The sequence below is a fragment of the Morone saxatilis genome, unplaced genomic scaffold (genome assembly GCF_004916995.1).
Source record: "Morone saxatilis isolate NCDOM2014 unplaced genomic scaffold, NCSU_SB_2.0 Contig9, whole genome shotgun sequence".
Lineage (NCBI taxonomy): Eukaryota > Metazoa > Chordata > Actinopteri > Moronidae > Morone > Morone saxatilis.
Genome location: NW_023340268.1, coordinates 2447860 through 2455409, shown reverse-complemented (window position 1 = coordinate 2455409; position 7550 = coordinate 2447860).

Below are 7550 nucleotides of genomic sequence, written 5' to 3'. Positions count from 1 at the left end.
TTTTACCAACAACAGCAGTTTTTCACATAAAATAATCCCACTCAGAAACTGTCAAATGAAAATCAAGCCCAGGGCCACAGGGGCACAGAGGCAGTATATATAATACTAAAAGTCGAATGTCTTCCCCAAACTGTTTCCAAAAAGTTGGAAACACACTATTCTTTAAAATAACATTGTATACTGAAGCATTAAGAGAGTTAATTGGAGCTTGAGAAGCCTATAGTCCAAACCACTACACGGCATGGTAAGAAGCACACCTACCTTGAAAAATATAATAAAAATATATTCACCTACAGGGTGTTAATGTTCCAACAAACACAAGGGTATGCATGCCTTCAATCAGCCAGTAATGCAAAGTAAAGTTTAATGTTGTTGAGCCTGTTTCATGAATGAGGTATGCAAGTATGGTGTGCGGTATGGGAGAAAAATCTTTAAAGTGTGGATTTTGCGAGCCTTGGTGCAATAGGCGGTCCTTTAAACTTCTTTAAACAGTCTGCCTAACGTTCACCAAGCTGATGAAAAATTCTGCAAGCTTATGGTGAGTGGTGAAGAAATCCATCCATCCAAATTCCTCAGTATCAGTAAACTGACTGGTAAAGCAGTTATGGGAATTGTCTCTCGTTCCAGTCTTCTGTGCTCCAGCATGCAAGCAAAGGCTTCAAATGCACATTTCCATTCCACCAAGCTTGAGCGCGAAGCCTGCAACTGCGTAGCTTCTGTTATTCTTGGATAAGTTTGCAGTGATTATGTACTCGCAAATAATATCTATGATATACACGTTTGTTACACATGGAAGACCTCTGCTTACACAACACATGTTCCTGCATATGTGTTTGGCTTGAGCCATTTATGAGTTTATGAAATGTTAATCCAAAGGGTGGAAGCAAAGCCAATGTAATGCTGGAGGGAAGTATTTTATTTTTCATTCAGCACAGAATCACACTACAGTAGAAGACCATGTGGAGTAGACACTTTTATTATGTTTTGTCCTCATATTATTCTGTGAAGAGACGTTTATCGGTAGAATGACCTTTAAAGAAATGTACAACTTCGACTGCTGTTGCCAGTGTGTTACTAAGGTCTGGATAAAGTTTCTTATTGTTGGCAGGTGCCTGGCACATGAAGGGTAGACTAACTGGATCTGTCTAACACCTTTCGTGATCTTAATCATAGCAGTTCCATCAGTACACCATATTATCTTCACAGCAAAGATTGAAGTCCACAGCCATGAATACTCCTAAGCTGAGCTGGAGTTGAAGGTCTTAGATTTTCACCTCTCCATTTTGTACAATGAGGGCTGACTCACTCCGGCTTCTGTTATTTCATCCATTTGAGAACAACACATGGCTCCTTTGAAGCTGTAATTTATTTCCATGATCCCCTACAATTCTTCCTTTTTCCATCACTGACAGTATTGCACGAGTCAGGTTTTACTTTAGCGACAGAAACCCCAATTTCTCTCTTAGCAGTAATAGACCAGAGTGCTGTCTTGCTCCTACTGTGTTATCATGACTCTATTTCCCCCAATTTCTAACTTAAATCTGAAAACAACAAAGACATTTCCCACCTTTTTTTTTTGAAGGTTGATGAAGACTATTCTATAAAACGGATGAAATCACTGAGATGAGGTTATTTGGGGGTAAAGTGGCTACACCCAAAAAGAAAATTACGACACTAAAAGTATTCAACATATGAGATTGTTGGTATTTGAACGTGTAAGAGGATCTGAGGGTGGATTTTTGTTCTAAAGCTACAACTGGGACTGCTCTCATTTCCTATCACTCAGAAAACCTGTTTCATATTTTAGTAGTCCAATACTGCACTAATGTAGGCAGCAGTGGAATGTGCCTTAATAGTCAAAGGTGTCAACTATTACTGTAGAGTGCTCACATAAAATATTTTTAGAAAAAGGTATGTTAGCTAGGTTGGCCTATAGGACATGGGTCACAAAGGGTTTGGATTTCAAGCTCCTTATATTTTAAATGTAATATGATATCTCAAAGTGTTGTTTGGGAAAGAGCAATCCAAAGCTATGGAGATAATCATAGTGTTTTATTTTGACCTTGGCCACAAATATAAAGAAATGTCAATGTTCTGTTTTTGGCATGGTTTTCAATAAGTGAAACACAGCTGTAGAAGATACTTTGCACAGACGAATATTCTCAAAGGAAAATGTACTCAAGCTTGGCGGATCTAGTTGATTTCACTAACGTTACATTTGGCATACATTCATTGGTAAATTTGTGAAGTTGTCTGGAATCCTGCAGTTCGTCACAAATGAAATCAATTCAACTTAACTTTTCTATCGAGAATCTGTGAATAAAGTTGTAAAAGTTGTGTTTTTGTACAGTAATCAGTGAGGCCTGGTCCCCACAAACACTCTGTTCCAGCTCCAATTCAGTGCCCATATTCACTAGTTTCATTAAAACAGTGAATAATGTTCCAAAATTGTGTTTTTGTAGCTTACAGTTAGGCCAAGCCACCTTCTGCCACAAGTGGACACTGCATGGCCAACTGAGATAATGGGGATTCCTCTTGTGCACGCTCTTGTGGACAGCCGCCATTTTGTCTCCAGCCAGCCACCCTCGAAAAGAGTTGCAAAGGAACACAAAAGTTTCTCAGGAAATGTAAAAGCAATTTTTTCACCAATTAAATTTTTTTCCCCTCTCCCGTGCTCCTTTAGAGGCTTTCATAACGGCTGTAGTCACTTTTGGTACATTAATGTTTGGCCATTATTCTATTGTTCTTACAAACTATAATTCTGTTCTTGGTACATTGAGCAATTTCTGTTGAAGTCAAGTGGTGGCTGTCAACTGTGCAGAAGGTTTCTGAACTAGATGCCTTCGCACCGTGGAAATAATGCAAGAAGAGATAAGAGATTCAGAGACAAAGAGCTTCTTTGGGACAGCTAATGAACAAGCTGTTCAGATAAAATATCTTACAATAAACTTGACAGTTATGTTATGTGTGTAAATACTGTATTTGAATAATGTTGGTTGTTAGTATGGTCTATTATGGCCACTGAGTCTTTTCTAATACTTAATATGACATGACATCAGTCAGTTTTTATATAAGCCTTGTGGTGGCATATTATGTGTTGAAAGATAAAGTTTCACTAAGCGGGTGGCCACATGGTGTCTATTAGTTCACTAAATAGTAGCCGACCAGACAAAAAGTGTAGCTTTAACAGAACAGCGAAGTTGTGCTTGCATCAGGTGATTAGCATCAGCATGATGCTTTACAATCACTGTCTCCTCTCCCAGCTTCGTGGCTATGAGCTGACTGGCAACGTTCAATCATATTCATGCAGGTTTACACTGTGGCCATTATAGCCTGACATGCTCATGTGCTCATGCCAACAACATTTGCTACATGTCTCCCTCCATCACCCCAACCTCCTCATTATGTGTCACCTTAGGATTCTGATATTGTTAATTTAACTAAGGTTGAATTTTTCAAATCTAACTGTATAACTGGCCAAGTTATCTGACTTGTGCTACATCATTTCAGTCATCATTTACTGCTGTAAAGGGCAGCAACATACTGAGACACTTTCAGCTATTATATATATTGCAAACTGTACTGATATATTGTCTACCCCACCCCATCTGTAAATTATTTTTTTATGTTAGGATGGCTTAACTTCACTCAAGTCATCTTTGTTGCAGTCCTGATCAAGCCTCTGATCTATATTTTTCCTTTCATCATCATGATTGAAGTGTAGTGTAATTCTGCCAGTTAGTCCTGTACCAAACCCCAGGCTAACAGTAAGTGAGAAGGAAAGGGATTTGGTGACTTGGCACGGGACACTTTAATTGACTTGCTGCAGGATAGTGTCTGTACTCAGCTACTCACATACACAGACATCCTCAGTAGAGCTGAACATAATGTACACAATGCTGTCAAACTACAGGAACACTTAATCTGAGTGTGAAAAAAATACTTTTTCCACTCCCCTAACATGTCGTGGTGCCCTCAGGCAAGATGCTTAACCCTGAACTGCAGTCAATAGGTGTTTAAGTGCTAGGCTGCTCTGAGATGTGTGTAACCCTTACAGCAGCTTCTGAAAACAAAGATATGATCCTGGTCAGGTTGCTCACTTAGGGCAGTGGTTCTCAACCTTTTTGGTTCAAGAACCCCCAAATTGAAACACATCAGGCTTCAGACCCGAATTTAATAAAATGTAATCATATCAGATTAGCAGATTAAAAGTAAATAGTGTGAAACAGTATAGTCATTTTGATACAGTCTCTCAGTGGGACAACTTTTAGTCAATTACATAATAGTAAAATTAACAATCTTCCATATTTTTCTGGAGACACCCTGGAATACACTCAAGGACCCCTCAGGGTCCCTGGACCCCTAACTTAGAGTAACATAACACCACCTGGAAGTCTTATTTTTGCTAAACTCCAGTGCTTGAAGTTCTCCCTGTGTTGAAGGGATGTAGAAGTGCACTCAGGCTGTGGTACACTTTGATGTTACATAATAATGATAATGGTGTTTTCATTATTGTGTCATGCATACAAATATTCCTAGCTTATGACGTAATAAATTAATAGAAACTAGATCCAGAAAGCAGTTCATGCCTTTTAAATGTTACTACGACACAACATCTTCATGTCTACTACACAGTTCAAGCATATGTAACACTTCCACATCCCATGCGCCCACCAAAGCATCTCTACATATGCAACAGTGCACAGATGTCAGAAGTCAACAGACTTAAATCTTCAAAGTGCCAGACAAGGTCATCCTCTTTCCATCCTCATTTGAAGTTACCCTCCAGAGTTAAAGAGATTTTAATCATAATATTCATTGTAAGTATTAATCTGTACTGATCACTTAGAAATAATACAATATACACCACAAACAATATGGTGTCATTTGGACATCCTCCTCTGAGAAAAGCATATATCATCAGCATATAGACTAATGTTGTATTACACCTAATAATAATATAGTGGCAAAAAAAGATATGAATTTAATTAAAAAGTCAAAGATTATTATTTTATTAGTTAAAGGTCCAGTGTTTAAGATATAGGAGGATCTGTTGACATATATGGAATATAATATTCATAGGTATGTTTTCATTAGTGTATAATCCTGAAAATAAGAATCCTTGTGTTTTTGTTAACTTAGAATTAACCATTTTTATCTACAGACCAACGGCAACCCATGGTGCCGTGTTGAACTGCAGTAGCCCATATAGGACAAACCAAACACTGGCTCTAGATGGGGCTGTTTGAAATTTTTTTGAAAAGTGTGTGGTCACCATAGTTTTTTTTCTCACTTAGAAGGGGAGGGTGAAGCGATAAAATTGCTGCAACTACATCTTCATAAGCAATCACTAGTGGGAAATATAAAGTTAAAAATCATAATTTCACAACGGGATTCCTGGGATCCAAAATACAGGGCCGAAGGGCAGCTCTGATGAAGATTTTTTGCTGAAATGTCTTCAATGTGATTTCATTTTATGTGCATCTTAAGCTCAGTCAGAATATTGGGACTTGGCAATTGTGTCAAATTATTCACAGATTTCTTTCCATTACCAGGACTCATTATATACTGTAGCATGAAGCCATCGTTCAGATTCAGATACTCTGCTTTTCCTGTTTTGGGTCTGCTGCACACAAACACACTTTATACTTTCAATATACTCTCTTATATCTTCCGTTCTTCCCCCTCTCATACATATGCAGGTCTCATTTTGTACCCTTTTGCTCTCCCTTACAAACACACCCTGCATCTGTCCTCCCACTGCAGCTGAATCTACACTCCTCTCCTATCAAATCCTCTTCGCCCATCCATCCCTCACTTCATCTCCTATCGCTTCGTCACCTGCAGCACTTTCTCTGCTACTTTATTCTGCTTGTACTCACCATTTATTCTCTGCGGTCCTGCTCTTGCCTGTTCCTCTGAGCCCATCCACACGCTGGCATGCTGTGACTTAGACCTCAGTCTGTGCTGGATTGTGGAAAAAAATAAATTTGTTAGAAATGAAAACCGCTCTTCTGAAGTTTATCTCTCGGAGGATATGACCTGACCTGCATACTGTTCTTTTTTCCCTTCAGCTGGCTTTTTCAGCCAGAAACACTTAGTGTCTACCATAGCACAGACAATTAATGAACAGTGTCTACTAATTTGTAAAGTATATTTTTGTGCAGTTTATAATTAGGCTTTTTTGAGATCAATCCCAACTTGCCTGTAAAAGTAAATGAGAGAAGGCGGCTGCCGCCATTTGGGGGCCAGCAGCTACAGTAAACCCTGACACAGATTTTAGAAGCATCACCAGTACATACAGAGAGTCACATAAACATAAATGCCATTGATAACACAAGAGAGCTATATCTTTTCAGTTTTTATTCACAAGATATTATAATTTGTGACACGTGGTTTTATGGTCTTGTACTAACATAAATATTAGTTTGTCCAACAGCCTAACCTCATCTGCACGTTAGCACTTGCCAAGGTCAACCATTTTAGCCTTGTATTGACTGACATGCTATGAAAAGCCATATTTAGGTCGTTATTGTTATCGCTGCTTAAAGTCCTGAGAGCAAAAATGTTCAAATTGTATTGAAAGTGGGGTGATGGATCTCATTTCTAGGGACCTTACCATCTTCCCATTGGCCACCAGATTCTCACATTTTGATAATTTAATACTAATCTTGTTGGTTTCTGAGATTTTACAGGGGTTTAATTCTGTTAACCAGGTACAGTAAGATTGCTGAGATAAAAGCTGATATGCTCCTCCTCAGACATCAGACCCATGTTCTATTTACCTTATCAACAGTTTATTTAAAGTACTAATCTGCAAGATCCTCATCCTCATTGATACACAGTAATCACTCTGGAGTTTTTGCACTACACGCTGACAAATCCCTATCTGTTAATTTTTATTGGATTTTTACAGGATTTAGTTGTTAGGAATGTAAACAGAATTGAATTCACAGAGTTACAGGATGTCTGAGCAGGAGCAATAAATACAAGGATGAGTAGGTGCAGTGTGTGTCATTTTCTTTACATTGTTAAGTGGAGAATTGTGCTTCATAACAGCCACATAACTCACTCATCCCACTCCATATAACACTTACTCACATATATAACCGATAAAAAGAAGTGACTGTTTGAAACTTGTCTTATGGTTAGAGAAGAAACATGACACAGATTTTAAATCACCCTCTCCTCTGTCTCTCCTCTCCAGGGTCTCCTGTCCTCATCAGGTGAAGCACTGTGAGCCCCTCTCCTCCCTCCCTCCTCCCCTACAGACGTCGCCCACTACTCCAAAATCCCTAAATCCCACCTGGCCTCACCTGCCAAACCCCATCCGACAGCTGCCACTGGCCCTCCCTTTACCCCATGGTGGCCCCAAGGCCCGCCCTCTCACTGCTATTGGCTGTCCTGGCCTGCACGGGGCCCGCGCGCCCCTCGCCCCCCCTGCTGCTCCGGCCCCGGGAGAGAGAGAGGGACTCGGGTGGCATCAACATCGCCGTGGTCCACTCGGGCTCCTCCCTGCTCCCGGAGACGGCGGTGGTGGGAGGCGCGGG